The sequence below is a fragment of the Daphnia carinata genome, chromosome 7 (genome assembly GCF_022539665.2).
Source record: "Daphnia carinata strain CSIRO-1 chromosome 7, CSIRO_AGI_Dcar_HiC_V3, whole genome shotgun sequence".
NCBI classification, from domain to species: domain Eukaryota; kingdom Metazoa; phylum Arthropoda; class Branchiopoda; order Diplostraca; family Daphniidae; genus Daphnia; species Daphnia carinata.
Window position 1 is genome coordinate 4009604 of NC_081337.1, and position 17114 is coordinate 4026717.

Genomic DNA, 17114 nt, shown 5'->3' on the forward strand with positions numbered 1-17114 from the left:
GGCCACGATGGGAATCGGCGCTGGTGTAGCGGCACTTTGCCCCCGCTTGTTGTTGTCTCGGTGTGTTGGCTCTTGCCTTTGCGTGGGGGCCAAGCTCCCAAGATCTCCCCCCCCCCCTCCCTCCGTCGGCTTGCTGCCGCTCTCTTCGCTTCGTTCCCACGGTCCTACTCTCACTGTATTGGACGGGAGTTTTAATTCCGCGCCAGACCTGTCCAGGCCTGTAAAGGAGACTCGCACCAACATTGAGCTCCCGGGCGAAATTGCTTAGCGTACAATGGTCGTCGCGCGGCTTCTGTTTTTTTTTTTCTTTTTTAAATCCTCTCTTTCTCTTATTTTTCTTTTTCTTTTTATTTTTATGATCATGAATTTTTTTTTCTTTTTTTCCCAACCGGGTCGCACGGGTGTATAGTCACGTTCCAACCGCTGAACAATCGACGCGGGGCGCCCATTTCAGCACGCGCACGGATGTTTGGTCACTTTGACTTTCCCACGGAATCAAACGAAATTTTTTTTTCTTTTTTTTTTTTTTTTGGGCGAGCCAATGAACGTCAACCCAAAAAGGTGTGCGCGTTATCGGCCCGTGTCACGTGGATCCTGCTTCGATGATCTGATTTCAAAATTGTTTTTAAAAAAATAGCCATCAAACTAATTAGTTTGAAAAAAAAGAAGAAATCAATTCATCTTGAGTGAATGGAATAAAAGAATCTCTGAACTCCCTGGTGTCCTAATAAATCTGGCAGCGCGTGGAAAAAGAAAAAACTCCCAGGCGAATAAGATTCTCGTTTTCTTGACAAGTTCTTTTTTTGTGTGTGTGATGTCGGCGGCTTGTCATCTCCAGGATTTCAACATATATTTTTTTGTTTAGATTTTTAATGTTACCTATTCTTTAGAGACCACAAGAAAAAAAAGGAAGGGGGTATTCAAAATATCACCAACGTGTTTTTAATAGACGTGCTACTAAATAGTGTCATTAACTGGAAACAAAAAAATTGACCTGGCGACAGTGTGGCTGACAGACGGCCATTTTGTACGACACCCTTTTGGTTGTTGTCTTCCCTGGACACATTGTTTTTTTTTTTCCATCCATATTTCTTCTTCTTTCTTTCTCGTTCGGAAATCAAAATGGCGCACAGATTAGGGCACGTGCCGATCGATAAGAACTGCCATATAAAAATCGAATCATAAAACAAAACAAAAAAAAAAAAATTGAAGAAGCACAAAAAAAGGGGGGGGGAATCAATCGATATATGGTCAGGTATAAACAAACGTGAACTTTTTCTATTTCATTTTTCTTTTAAAGAAAAGCCACCACCCGACCCTCCCCGTTAGTGCGTGTGGTGATATTCAACACCCCGCCAGGTTGTTTTTAGAAGAAGAAAAGGCTTGTGCTGCACTCCGCCTGTATATAAGCGTGGGAACGTGGGAGCCGACTCTTCCCAAGAAAATAGAAAGGTCCGACACATCCTCCTCCTCTTTCATTGTTATTCATCCTCTCTCTCTCTTTTTTTTTTTTTTGTATGTGTTCTCTCTCTCCCCCCCCCCCTACCTCCATCTCTCTCCCAACCATGCGCGTGCCGCCACTGTGCTTTGGCTTTTTGGTGCTGCTGCTGCTGCTGCTGCTTTTTTGGCTGCCTGTCGGAAACTTGCCGCCCCCAGACAAGCCGCCGCCATATTTCTTTTTTTGTGTGTGTGTTCGCTGCGTGCGCGCTTGCTGCTGCTGGCTTTTTGAGCTGCTGCTCCTGCGCGTTCCCACGGGTTGGTGGCATGCGCCCCATCCTTCTATATCTCTCTTTTTTTTTTTCTAAAAGAATTTATTTTTTTTTTTTAAAGAAAAAGTTTTTGGATAAAAACAAAATATATATATACAAACATACGAATGAGAAATGGCAATGGGGAAGGGCGTGTATGGCTATTGGCCATGTTTTTTCATCACGTGATTTGAAATCTTTTTGCTTTTTCTCTCAAAGGCGTGTTGTTTTGCTACGATGACAGTAAAAAGAACGGAAAGGGGTTTCTCTTTGAGTCTGTGGGTGATTAACATTTTTGATTTGCGTATTGACCCGATCGGTTTTTTTTTCGTTTTCGGGGTCAAAGGTCGATGATCAATTATTGTGGTCCCATAAACTGTCGATTTCGGTTGATTGCTAATGGACTTATTGGTCATTTCCCAAAGCCATTAAGTGTCGTGTTATCTGACAATTGATTGATTACCCTTTTCATTTTCATGAATGCTTGATATTTTGTTCTAATTTTCTTGTTTTTAAAAAAAAAAAAAAGGATGAAGGGTCGTGTTTGTTAAATCGGCTGTGTTGATTGGATGCTTCCGTTCATCGATTCTTGTGCTGATGACGTAACTGATAGGAACGCCTGCACGCATCCTTTACACGTGTATCAAACTCATCAATTCGATGCTCGTACATTTAAGTTGACATCACATCAAACAATATTTTTTTTTTCGCTTGACTATTATCAGAAATGATCGTGAGGAAAACTTTAACTTATGTAACTCGTTCTTTTTTTTTCTAAAGAACAAAGTTTACCATTGTTTTAATCGCCGTCACGATTGATGGATGCGAAGTTCGCTGAATCAAATTCTTAGCGATTGTTATCGAACGAAATAATAATAATAAAAAAAAAGAAAAAAGGGATGAAGGGAAAACCGTATTCTATTGTGACTGGGTGTTGTTTTGGAAATCGGTGCAATCATTCGATCCGCTTCACGCTCATATCCGTTCGTTCTTTCTCTCTTTCCAACAATCGTCTGCATTTCTATACATGTGTGAATAACATTTTGTCAACAGTTGACTACACACACGCGTTGTCCGGTCGTCCGTGACCCCGGCACCGACATTTTTTGTTGTTTTTTTTTTTTTCAAATCCGTTCTCTGTGTAACTCTCTTCTTTCGTCTAGCCCCGTCAAGTCCAACGTCAATAACACACACGTGGCTTCAGCTTCACGTCGCATCCCCTCAATGGTCATTCGTTTTTTTTTTTTGTGTGTGTTAGATATTCATCCTTTTTTTTTTTTCAATGTGCCGTGTCATCATTCATTACCGACACCGTCATCTCCGGTTCCATTGTTTGTTTTCCTGTCGGCTAGCTAGCAACGAACAGAACAAACGGCGGTTTTTCAAATATTAAAAATAAGAAAAAAAAAATCAAAGATGATGAGCACAACGAATTGTTTTTTTCCATTTTATCAAAATTTATTTGATGATTTTTCATATTCATCGGTCTACTACGTGCCGATGTTTAAATCGCACGTACTTTTAATTTTAAATTAATGATATGCAAAAATGCTTTGATAAGATGGACGTGGAGTTTTTGTTCGTTAAAGAAAAAACAAAACGAATTGAAAAACGAAACACGAAAAATGAATTTCGATTGGAATACAGCGCCATTTTAAAACCTAGCGGCATGTTTGTGAACTACACTGTCCATCCCCAAATGCGAGCGCGCGCCAACTGTAGCTTTATTCAAATTCCACCGCACTCGCCCAAGAATAAAAATCCTGTGCCTGATTTAAATTTATCTGTGACCATAATTAATCCTTGAATTAAATGTATTTTTATGGATTTATTTTCATTCCATTTTCCACGAAAAGATGATCCCCCCAATGTCTGTAAGAAAAGCGGATTAACAAACACAAAATTTGAAAGGAACCTTGCAGCATCCAAAACGGCCAAGCTTTTGCTGGCACACACAAAGTCTTTTTACACAACACGGTCTACATATAGCCATGGTCGATGAAACTAGGACTACCGGCATGCAAATGTTTTCTTTTCCAAGACAAAACAAATGTTGACGCACCATTTCAGACGAGTTGCAATCAGTGAAACGTGACAGTGTCCTACGTGACTTAAGTGTTGTTGTCTTCACCCTCAGCAGTAAAAAATAAGAGAAAGAGGGGCGTATGCACAGATAAAAATCTAAAACCCCGTATGCCTAAACAACAGATAACAAATCGTAATCGTTACGCAAACGAATAAGGAAAAAAAAAATATAAAAAATGTAAATCCTGATTTCCCCCCATGCGAGTCACTTGACCAACAGCACGTAGATTCAATTACAAAACAACATCGTTTTTTTTTGTGTGTGAACTCCTTACCCCGTATTTCCCCCTCCCCCTTCTTCCTCTTGCACTTGACGATTATATACACACAACTGTTGAAAATCAATCCTTAAACAGGAGAGAGAGAGAGAGGGGTGGTTTTGTGAGAGAAGGAGGGGGACCACGGCTATTAAATCGCGACGCAGCAAGTGAAACGACGATAACAATCGACGGTAGGAGTCCCCTATCTCTATAGTCTGTGTACACGTTGACGAGAAGGGTCGGGGGGGATAGACAAGGGGGGGCGCGCTGAATTATATACCTGACTCACGACGACGCCCTGCATCTATCAGCCCCTCTTGTGTATAGACGTCAGGAGAGAGAGGGAGCTCTTATCAGTGCGTGTACACACACACACACTGTGTGTGTGTGTGTGTGTGTGTGTGTGTGTATATAATACTACCTGTAGCTAGTGCCCCTGGTCGTGGGAAAAGACGGCAGGTGCGCGCTGTTTCAGCTCTTTTTTTTTTCCTTTTTTTTTTTTTTAAAGCTTTTAACTTTGGCCCCGGCAGTCTATATTTCCATCATCATCATCAAGATTATCATTACGATCACGACACACGCAAAAGCGTTTTTTCCTCCCTACTCTTTTTAAACCCCAAAACATGTCGTCCGTGACGGCTATATCACACCCGATATCCCTCTAAAGAATGCACAAAGCTTGTGATGCTGTCCCGCGTCACCATCTATACGGGAGGCCCCCCCGCCTCCCATGTCCTTATTCTTTTTAATGACTCGTAACCTTTGGTCTGCAATTGTTTTTTTCGTGCTGAATGGGTGATGATGAAGTTTTTGCGGCCAGGGTAGACCACCGTCGTGTTGAAGATGCTGATAGCGGAACATTGGCCAGACCAAAAAAAAAAAAAAAAAAAAAGAAACTAGCCGACCTGTTCTTCTTAATCACAATCTGCTGAGCAGTATAATTGGTTTAGGTGGCACCGGCGGTGGGTTAAGGTCGTGGGAACATTTTGACCAGGTGTTCCGCAATTGATAGAAGATTTTTTCTTTTCTTTTTCTCCTTTTTTTCTGTTCCACGACATAAAAACCGTATCCATTTTTTTTTTCTTTCATTTCTCAGAGAGTAGAAAATCGAACAGAATAGAAGAGAAATTCAAAAGGATTCAGTGGTAATGATGATGTGCTACGTATATAGCGGGCCGTATAGACTTTTGACACTTTGAGGGTGGCTATTAAATTCGTATAAAAAGTTGGAAAAACCTTTTTGTTAAACTGTTAAAAAGATGAGAGAGAGAGAGAGAGAAAAAAGGTCGTTTCAAATCGATTGCTGTTAAGGAAGTTCCCGGCCCTTTTTTTTTCTCTGGCGAGGAGGGACGCCGACGAATTGAAGAAGAAGCCAAGAAAAAAGATAATCGAGAAAAGTATTTTCCTTTTTTTTTCCTTCCTATTCACCATGACGAGGAGGAGGCATTTGATCATGTAGGCCTAAGCACAACAGTGTGTGTATGTATACACAGAGGATCGAGTTTCATTTCGATCGAGTCTTGGTAACGTACTCATTTTTATGTATCGGGTGTCGCATCAAAAGCACATATTTTTTTTCTATTGCTTCAAATTCCATCGTTTGATGTTCATTTTTTTTTATTTATTCGACAACAATAATATCCATTTTTTTTTTTGGATATTGTGTGTCGAATGCGTGTATATAGAGCCTACTATATAGTGATGGCAATGTAAAAAAAAAAATGAAAACGGGGGGAGCCTATGTGTATTATGCAGTGAAAATTTTTTTTTTTTTAAAGAATATAAATATTGTACATAATAACGTCCATTAGGTCTATACGGTGGTAATCCGAGAAAGCAGCTTGTTCCCTTATGTACACCAGCTTGATAGAATTTCATTGGACTGCAACATCAGCAAGACACGCAGTAAAAAAAAAAAAAATTGGTATTGGAATTTTGATAACTTTTTTTAATTGTTATTTTTTAGATTTTACATGGAGGGCAATTTATTTATCTCGGATTAAATTAGCAAATAAATCTGTTTCAAAATCACAATCGAAGTGTGCTAAATGGGAATGACAAGGTAATCCATAATCCGTCAGAATCGAGAAAACCTTTTCATATTCACCAGCTGGCTCCATCAAGCACTTGAGAGTTTTAATCCTTCCGTTTATAAATAAATAGCCATTGAAAAATAAAAAAAGGAAGGGAAAAAAAATAAAATAAAATCTGGCCTTTAATGTGTGGACAATAGGATAATAAATTGGCGAACGATGAATCCCATTTGATTTCAAAGCGCCGCTTAATCGCACGCAGATTTATCTGAATTGAGCATATGTTATTGAAAACAATAAAAACTGAATTATCTGCACATGTTTACCTGTGAATAGAGAAACATCTTTTTCCTCTTCTATTTCCGTTCACACATTTAAAGAAAAAAAAAGCAATATAGGAAGAGAACAATCAAAAACATTTAAATCGGGTCAATGGATCTATTAGTCTGCTAACCGTTTTCCCTATATAATGATGTGATTATAACCTTATGTTTGTTGGTCTCCCACCTATGTTTCCTATACACAATTATAACAACCCAAAAAAAAAGGAGGAGGGGGGATGCACAGGTAAAAAAAAAAAATAAACCATATATTAGTGTGTGCTATTGTAAACAAGGCTTCTTCTTCCCACACAGCTCGTGTGTGTTATTTTAAGTATCGATACGTGCGCGTACATATAGAAGAGCAGCACAAGCTGTTGGGTCTCATACCGATGGAATGCGTTCCTCTTTTTTTTTTTATTTTCTGGTCTTTTGGGCGTCGTATCACAATAGAGAGATAAGTGGGGGAGTATGTTGAGTAGAAGCCCCACATACAACATCTATCTGTATGTATACACACACACACACACACACACATACACAGAACGGACTAAGACCGGCAGCAGTCGGTGGTCTTGACGGAGCAAGCAGATGTTTTCCCACGTTTAAAGAGACGAAAAAAAAAAACCTTTAGGGCTACTCCTATAACCCCCTCAGTTTAACTGTATACAACAACAACACACACACAAGGATAATAATAAAACATTGTATTATTATTTTTTTTTTTTTTCACGGGAGGTATGCCAAAGTGTCCTCGCCCCCATGAACACAGCACATATTTGTTGGCATTTCGCTCTCTCTTTTTTATTGTGTTGTATTTATTTTTTTTTTGTTGTTGTAGTTGTTGCTGCAAGAAGAGCATCCCCCTTTCACGACGCTGAGATTGTTTGCTTCATCATTTCTACGTCTATACAGCATATGAAATGAAAGGGGGGGGCGTCACGCAATCAATCGAAAGATGATCCTCGGGTCTATCTGCAACAATGAGATTCGTCTATTTTTAAAAATAGATATAAAAAGAGAGGAATCCAATTGAATAGCGATGCTGGCAAATGTACAAACGAAACGCCCTGTTTTTTTTTTCTATTGTTCGCACAACGTCGCGACGCGTGGCGGACTTTTTTGGGGAATGAAAAGGGGCCTCTAGAAATTCGAATTCCTTTTTTTTTTTTGTTTCTCATTCTTTGACAGGGCTTTACGTTGGTGGTATTCAAAGAACGTAGTTATACGTACACATGTGTATATAGGATAACGCGTCATCCCCGCCCTTAGATCAAGTTCCAATAAACCGGAGTGACGGCTTTGATCGGAATGATGGGGGCTCTCTCTCCCTCGCACAAACTGCCGCACTTTCCCATTTCATTTTTGTTCTTTGTTGTTCTTTCTTTTTTTTTTTTTTTTCACGATGATGCTTCATTGGAATCTAACAGGCTGCATATGATAATAAAGCGGATAAAGGGAATCCCTTTAGAACTAACTTGATTTTGCTTTCTTCGTGGCGCCATCAGCGGAATGATCGTTTCATTAAAAGAGGCTGAACTATTAGGATTTTTTTTTTTTTTTTTTTTTATTATAGCTATTATTTTTAATCATCTTAAAGTTAACTATTTTAAATAACAAAAATAGAATTTCTCAGTTGGGTCTCGTGCTGTTCTTAAATAATTGGGATGAAGGGTGCCTATGTTGTTATAATACTTTCACCCCTATATGAAAAAGGAAGCTGAAATTCAAAGAATAAAAAAAAAAATAGGTATTATAATTACCCGGATGATCATCGTGTTATCCCGTGAAGAAAACAAGAAATCTAATTTCGAATTGGAAATTTGTGGTGGCCGGTTTTTTTTTCGTCTCGCTCGTCCCTATTTTTTTTTTTTTTCACATGGAATTGATAATTAGGCCTAACGCGGTTCCAAACAACCTGAAACAAAAAAAAAAAAAAAAAACACGTCCAATCCAATCTATTAACAACGTGATGACCTTCTCCATATCTAACAGCCAAGGCCGATCTACCCCTATATAAACCCTCAATATAATTTAAAACTTCATAAACATCTATAGTCTTCATTTCCTTCTAAAAATTCAAATGCGAATAAAGAAATTAAAAAAAATACTTTAAAAAAAAATATATTATGCTATAATTTTATAGCCCATTTCGCGTTCTGTTTTCACCCTGTGTATTGCGTCCGATCTAAAAAAAAAAAGCGTGGGAGTAAATTTCGAACTCACGTGTGTTCTGTATAGAAGTCGAAGAAAAGAGAGGGAGGGGGGGGGGGTCGAAAAAGGGACGTCTACACACATACACATAGCGCCGACAAGAATGAAACAGATGGAAAGCGAAATAGAACTTGGGGCGGCTATATAATATTAGCGTCGCCGCCCTTTTGGGTTTCTATATACTTCTTCATCGTAACATGGGTTCTAGCGACTGTTTGACAAGTGTTTTTCTTCTTTTTTTTTTTTCTTCTACCCTTATGTATTCATCCGTGGCTCAAATTGCAGGATTCCCACGCTCCGGAGTGAAGAAAAAGCGCGAAATATGGTGGGGGGGGGGGGATGTGTGTAGAGACGAACGTTAGTTTTTTTTTTTTTTTTTCTTCATCGTTTTGAAAGTAATAATGGCGTGTACAAGTAAAAGAAGAAGAAGAAGTAGACCCTTCTTGTGTTGTGTCTTTTAACCAAAGTTGGAGCGATCTGATTTCTTGCAGGGGAAATGGGAGAAGATGGTGGGGGGGGGGGGGGGAGGCCTGTGTTGACTGGCCTTCGTCGTGTGACGTACACACACGTTCTGTATATTAACCCCGTTATCTCTATATTATCTCTATGATGACGGACGTAAAGGAGCAGCACGTTGTGACGTTTTTCGTAACGGCTTTCTTGTTTTTTGTTATTTGTGAAAAAAAAAAAACAGAAGATTTTGTTTTTATGACTTTTTGCAATGGATAAACCGTTATATATTTATAGACACGCTTGTTATTCCCCTCACAGATTGAGACATCCAGTTTACTATTTTTTTTTTTTTTCGGAGAACTCGAGGAGGCTTTTTCTTTCTTCCGGGTTCGTTTGAAACAGGCCAATTACCAACTCGCGTTTATTTAAATAATAAGAAATGTCATCTAACTGTACACTTTAGAATAAACTTAAAAACGGTAACGAAGGTTGTCTTCTCAATATACAACCTCTAGCTGTTATTCGGGATTAGCTCGTTTAAGACACGATGACGTCACTTCGTACCCGCTTTGTATGCATCAATACATTTCCCCCTAAATTTCACTTTTCACGATGTTCATAAAATCTGGGTTCCCTTTTTTTTTTTTTTTAAATCCCGTTTCTTTTTATTGCACGAAAACGCACTGAAAACGTTCACGCAGATTCTGCCGAGGCCCTTTATTTTTTGTTTGTTAGAGTACCGCGTCTGCGGCAATTCGCCTTCTGGCATCGCGTGTGCGTCATTCGCTTAATATGGCCACATGTCAAAACATCCTCGTTAATATCTCTCGATTACCATACATGCGCGTTATCTTTTATTTAGATTTTTCTTTCTTCTTCCCCGCGTAAATAAATATTTGAAACCCGCAGAAGGACATTTTTTTCTTTGCGTTGCCTACAGCAAGCCTCCCGATGTTTAACGACGAGGGCCTTCACCATTTGAAGAGACGTCTCCGTTTCAAACGAAATGCGAGGACCCTAATGAACACAACGAGCCCAGCCAGCGCTGAATATGACATTAGCCTTCAGTAAATAGACCACACGATCGAATATCAAATTTTCTACTTGCAGAAAGACACGTGTCGGAATACATTTTTGAACGGCTTGCTCTTTATTTTGTATAGAACCAATCATCGTCTGCCACCCATTGGCCTACACGACGATTTAATGAGTTGACTAATTAGTCCGAAAGAAGACGCTATCATTCCGGCAAAAACCCCCATGCGTAGTATCTTCTTACTTGTTCGTTTTCAATGTTTCTTGGGACACTCTTTCGTAGAAGGTCGACTCTTGTTATTGAGAGTTTCAAACGTTCCTTTAACCAACAACCAGCGTGTGTGTGTGTGTGTGTGTTTTGAAAAAAAGAAAAAAAAGAAAGACCCACTGTCTTTGATCTATATGCACAAATATGGAAATACGAGCGTTGGAGTAAGGGGCTAAAAATGGGCAGGCAAATAAAGGAGGAGTAAGAAATTTGCTGTGATGGAGGCGACAAACAACAGACATCTATTTAAATAGATCTTCAGCTCTTCTCATCTCTACGTCTATAGCCAAGGAAAAAAGAAGCAGATGAAAGGACTTTGAGCTACTCTTAAGAGAAGGGGGGGGGGGAGCTGCTGCTAAAGTCATTAAAAGACTAGCACAAGAGGAGCAACGGGTCAAGAAAAGGATCACATTTCTCTCCTATCTGAATACGTTCCCTTTTTTGTTTTGTTTTTTTTTTCGTTTTTTTTTATATGTATCGCCGCGTCTTCACTCTATCGCGTCGCCTTTCAGCCTCTTCACAAAGGACTGGCCCAGAAAAAAGCTGCTGGAGTTTGTGTGTATATAGAACGAGCGCACGTGTTTCTAATTGAATGCTGCTCGCCTCTCCATATCTCCTCGCAATCTCTTTTCTTTTTTTAAAACTATATATTTTTTTTTGAAAGATGCTTTTAGTTGAACTATACAAGATGGCGTTTCATACTTTCTCACCAGTAGAAAGCGGTTTTCGTTTTGTTGTATATAGCGAACCCCTTTTTCTTTTACGTAACGAACTGTGCAAGCGGAACGAATGGATAATAACGCGCTATACATATTTATATGCAGCGTAAATTCTATAATGTCTATTGTGAAGCTTATCTTATATAATTTTACTTGTTCCTTTGTATTCGATTCTCCCCTTTTTGGGGTAAAAAAAAAAAATTGGTTTGATTCCATTTTAATGTAGAATGCAGAGAGAGACGTGCTGCTGCGTTTGGGGAACGCGTGTTTTGCTGGCGCGGTGCGCACACCTCGTCATCGATAATTAGACTACTAGAATGTGATGGGCCGGGATCTAATACAATTTATATGGTTCTATATAACTTGTCTTGTATATATGTAGGGATAGCGTTGAAATGAGTTTTGTGGGTGGCAATGAGCAGGCCAACATCTTCTGTGTTAAATGTGCCGCGCTCTGATGACGGGCGCGGTGCGAACGTCGTAAAATATAAAATATTCATTTAGGTTACCCACCACAAAAGTTGCCTCTATTTAATTTTTTAATTCGATGTGAGAAAAGAAATTTTTTTTCTTGGAAAAAAAGTTTAATGAGATAAAATTCAAATTTAGGAATAAAATGTAGGAGGAGGAGACTTTGTCATTTGAATAAAAACTGTTTTTAATCGGCTTCCCTTTTTTTTTTTTTTATTATTTCGATTATTTCTCGAGACGTTTCGAGCACAAAATGAATTAGAGTTTTTAGCTCGGCTTGGTTAGCGGTCATTATAACATATAGAAAATTGGGATTCATTATTTTCAGGATTGAATTCATTTCACCAAAAACATTGTTCCTTTTTTTTCGTTTATCAATAATCATATTTTACGCCGTTCTATTAAAAACAGACGACATGTTAATTGGACCATAGACCATCACATTCAAAACGCTGTAAAAATCTATTCTAATGCGTTACATTTACACCTTAATGAAGAAAATTATATTTAAAAAAAAAAGAAATAGACATACACAAATTCACGCAATGTTGGGCGGTACACTGGCTTATTATATCTTTACGGAAATAGATTGAACATGGACATCGGGAATGATGGCAGAACGTTCACGTGGGAAGTACCGCGAGCGCGGGACAGCCAATGGATTAATAGAAATAATTCATCCTTGAACTCATTCAAGAAAAAAAAAAAAGAAAAATTCAATCGAATATTTTTTTAAATATCACAATACAAACTATAAATGTATATTAAATAAAAATACACCCACGACGAATTGAGATTTCTATCGTATCAACATGTTTTGCCGGTGCATTTCCTCTCCCACACATTTTCCCATTACATTCATCAATTGTTATTTTCTTTTTTTAACCACCGTTTCCGGCGATTGAATTCAACTGACCTGTACACACATACACACAACACAAGTAGACTACAAACATGTGTATATAAATACACGAAAACGTTATAATGTAGCCTTTTTATGATGTTGTGTAAGGTGCTTGGCGTCGACGTAATGGAGCCCGCAGCATGAGTAGACTATTCATCTAACGCGTGTAGAAAAAAGATGTCGAAACGCTGATCTTGTTCCAACATTTTTATGAATCGATTACCGATAATGGGCCGAGGGAAAAGAGCCAAGTGGTTAAGTGAAGCGAAACCGTTGCGGTCCCTTCCAGAGCTTTGGAAACCCGGCTATTTAGAAGGATCATCTTCTCATAAATGGCCATCCATTTTGAAGCTTGGCGCTCTAAACTTTCAAGAATATCCATCAGCAACCCCCCCCCCCCCCCAAAAAAAAAAAAAATGTAGAGTAATGTATATATATACAGTCCATGTAGATGTATTTGTAAATGCTTTTTAAAAAGGGCAGATGTTTTTTTTTATTTCCACACACTCTGCGTGGGTCTTCAACCCGCCAAACCGTGAAATACTATTTTCTTTTCGTCGTCTTATTTCTTCCTCCCCCCCCCCCCCCAAAGACTCATCTCCCCCCCCCCTCATTTTCGATGTGTCACTGCGTTTTGATGGCCATGTTGACATCAAAAGATGACCACAGAAAAAAAAAACTGTTCCCTTACCAAGACACGGGCCCTCTTCCACTGGAAGATGAAAAGGGCCGCGGCAATGAGAGTTTGAAAAAAAAAGAAGAAGAATTTGATCCTTCGCGTGCTCAATGGTGTGGACAGAGTATTGTATATACCTTTGCCTCAGCGTCCAGGTACTACACGCATCTCTTCGAATGACTTTTTATTTCTTAGTGTGGGGTTGTTCTTATCTACTTTTCGTGTATAGGCACATCCCTTTTAAAATACAGTGTAGATCTTGATGTGTCTAGCCCCCACTGCGGAGGGTTTCCTATGTGCTGCTTCAATGTCCTTATAGACGTGTATAATAACTTTGGCCAAGATCTAACCCCCTTTTTTTTTACTCCACTGGAGCCTATGAAAAGAAAATAAGAAAAAGGTTAAATAGAATAGAAAGGGTCACGCCGCATTTTCGAGGGTTTTTTTTTTCTATTCAAAAAAGAAAAAGGACGGTAGGGACAACTTTGAAATGATCAAGAGTGCACGTGTGGGTGTGTGGGGGGGAGATTTGTAAAGATTCTTAGCCCCTTCTTCTTGTGTGTCGGTAGATTTTAGTTTCTGTGCATGTTGATGCTCATCGCGTCTGATGCCTCCGCATTTTCAAGACAAACCTTTTTTTTTTTTCATTTTTCTTTAGCCAATCGCAGTCAATGGACATAAAAAATAAAAAGCCTTTTCTTATGTAGGGATATGCCGTTCGTCTAGGGAAGTCAAACGCCGTGTTAGGCACAAATCGATTTGTTGGGATAGAACTCGGCACGCAGCAACAAGCCGAACGGATGCGCGTTTTAGCTACGCTATCAATTTCCGTTTGATTCTTGATTTTTTTTTTTTTTAGTGCATTTGGTAATAGAAAAGCGCATTTTGCCAAATGGCCAAGGCGATTATAATCAATTGAGCCATTTACATTTGAAAACGGCAAAGTTAAATAGCGCTCGGGTTTTCGGCGTTTAGATCGATTCGACATCGCCCGTCAAATTGCGGACCTTATCATTTTCTGCTTTAAATAAATCAATCGACCATGGTCTATAAAAAAAATGAACAGCAGTAGCCTACCAGACAACTCGTTTAAGCCTATTATATTACAGATGAAGCGGTAAAAGATCCGCGATGGGGTCCGGTTCATCGACATTCATTTGATGTGTGGTATTATAAATCAGCATATCCCATCAAATACCCGTTTTTCTTTTTTTAAATAAAGGGTCCGTGATAATATACTGAGTAAAAGTGCTGGGTGGATCACTTCGTTATTTAAATTTTGAATGAAGAGTTCAATGCCAACCAACTTAAGTAAGAAATGGTTTGAACATTGGACTCAACTTCGATTATTGTTGCTGGGGGGGTTTATGGATTCACTGGTGCCGATTAGACTGGGCCTTTTAAACAAACACAGAGCCACTGTTATCAATCGATCGGCAAATAAACACTCGAGTTAGCGGTTTGCTCGTCGAGCGTCACAAACGATTAGACCTTAAAGGAGCTGCTATATATTTTTCAGATAAATAAAGACCCCGTTTTTGGTGCACTCAATGAATCGAAACGCACACAGCCTTACGTAACAATACGTTCCATTTCTATTTATAGACCTTTCCTTAAATCTACGCATTTGTATAGGGATGTGAACCATCTAAAAAAAAAAAAGGAGTGGTCTTCGATTTAATCTGTGAGTGACACAGCCGTGCATCGAAGAATACATCAAGTAGCCTGTATAAATATAAAGAAAATCGGACCCCACAATTTTATATTTATTTAACCATCCGAAAATGATCTTTTATAGGCCGTCTTCTATTATTAATATCAGAAGAAAGAGAGAAATCTTTGAGAGCCATTTTGAATAGGTCTCACACACACGGTGCAACTTAAATACACAGCAGGTCGAGTGCGTGCTACATGCGTGTGTGTGTGTCTACCTTTCAAATCTATACGAGCCATTCACAGTGTGCCCATCAGTCCATGATCCGTGTCTAAATCGATGTTGAAATGAACCTTCCTCTCGATTTTGCTCTCCCTTATACTCAAACTCTTAATAGTTTGAACGGCTGACCATTAGACTGGCAAGACGTAAAAACGACATTCAAAGGGCCGCCATGTTTTTTTTTTTTTTTTCAAAATCGAATCAATGACCATCAAGAGAAACGGATCTGACCGTCTACCGTATCGAATAGTGCAATCAAGGCGAAAAAAAAAAGTCTTCAAAGAAATTGTAAAGAAGGTTTTTATTTTCATTTTTATATTTATCTCTATTTTTCTTCTCCCCCCTTTTTTTTATTGTGTGTGGAGGGGAGAGAAATGAATAGAAAACCCAAAAAAAAAAGTTTGGGGCCGGGGTTATTTCTATTGAACGTGCACGTGCACAAACACTGTCCACCACCAAGACGACCATCAACTACACCACTAGTATACACAGCAAAAGAAGAGAAAAAAAAATCTTTTATTTCCGAATCTGGCCAAGGGGATGAGGACTATAAGAAGAAGAAAAAGGGCTCATACAGTTTTTTTTTGGAAAATATATAAGGGAGGAGGGAAAAATAAAAAATCCATTCAACTAGAAACGACGAGTCGTCAGCCATCTTTATAAAAAAAAAAAAAAGAAGAGAAAGAAAGATGAACCCCAATGGAGATGGGGTTTGAAGACGGGCCAGACTAAGTGGACGTCTAATTGCCGTACCCCTCCTGGTTGGCTATATAATATTTCTTTTTCGTCTATATAGCGACCCGCGCATTCAGGTATAGATTCTTATTTAAAAAAAAAAAATAGACGTGGGGTTTGAAAAAAAAAAGAGAGGGCGCCCTTTTTTGTGTATCAGCCTCATTTGCTATACGTCTCCACATATTCATGTGTTATAAGAAAGGAAGGTGTTTCTTAAAAAAAAAAAAAAAAAAAAAAAAAAAGGGGGGGTAGACTTTCTTCAAAGCTTCGAACACACAATGAAAGAGGCTGGAACACGACGGGGAGGCGTCCAAGGCGTCTAGTCAATTGCCATTTGAATAGAACGTTCACTTGGAAATGTCTTCAATACAATTTTTTTTTTTTAGATTTCTTTGCAAGTAAATTTTCCCACCAACGTCTCCCCCCCCCCCCTTCTTGACGGCCTTCTTATGTGCGTCAAAATCAGAACACCGGTGCACTCTTTTCAGTTGGATTATACACAAGGAGCCACTCCTATTTGGGAACTCGGTCAGTCTATAAGAACATCACGGGTTGGTTCCCCTTTTAAAGATTTATTATTATTCTTCTTTTTCTTCAGTGTTCGATTCAAACATATCAGTTTGACCATCTACAATTCTACACCTCTTTTGAAAATGGAGAAAAAAAAAACATTTTGAAAACATTTGGTCGACACGTTTCGTCTTATTTTCCAGCAGCAAATCGAAACTGATGGACGAGACCGTCACAGTTCTTTACATATTTTGAATAGGGGAAAAAAATTGTAAGAACATTTTCTTCCCCTTTTTTAAATGTTCCATTCAAAGAAAAAAAAACCCTCCATCGAAATCGAAAATTAAGAACGGTGGGGAGAATCAAAGTCCATTTAATTCTTTAATGAGCATTGAGGAAATGAAAGAAAGGGGGAGAAAAAAAATATTATGAGATGATTACCGGGATTTAAACAAAAATTATTTTACAACCCGGAAGAAAGATGCGTGTATTATCCGCCATTTTTCTTTTTATCGCCATCCGGCGGGGGGATAGTATATCAGTGGATGTATACCACCATAAAAAATCATAAAACAATATGTAGCGGACATAGTCATATATATAAATATATATAAAGAATGAAGGATGCTGGTAGCTTGTCTCTATCTCAAGAAATAATAATAATAATAATAATAAAAAAATGCCACAGGAAATAAATCTGTCCATCCGCAACTACCCTTATAACTGTCCAAATGGATGCTGTATCCA

At 38.7% G+C, this 17114-nt stretch overlaps 1 protein-coding gene across 1 annotated transcript in view; it reads right to left on the bottom strand.

Annotated features, from left to right (window-relative positions):
- Positions 1-17114, bottom strand: part of LOC130695636 (corepressor interacting with RBPJ 1-like) — a 101065-nt gene that overhangs the window by 71097 nt on the left and 12854 nt on the right. The window lies entirely within an intron of this gene.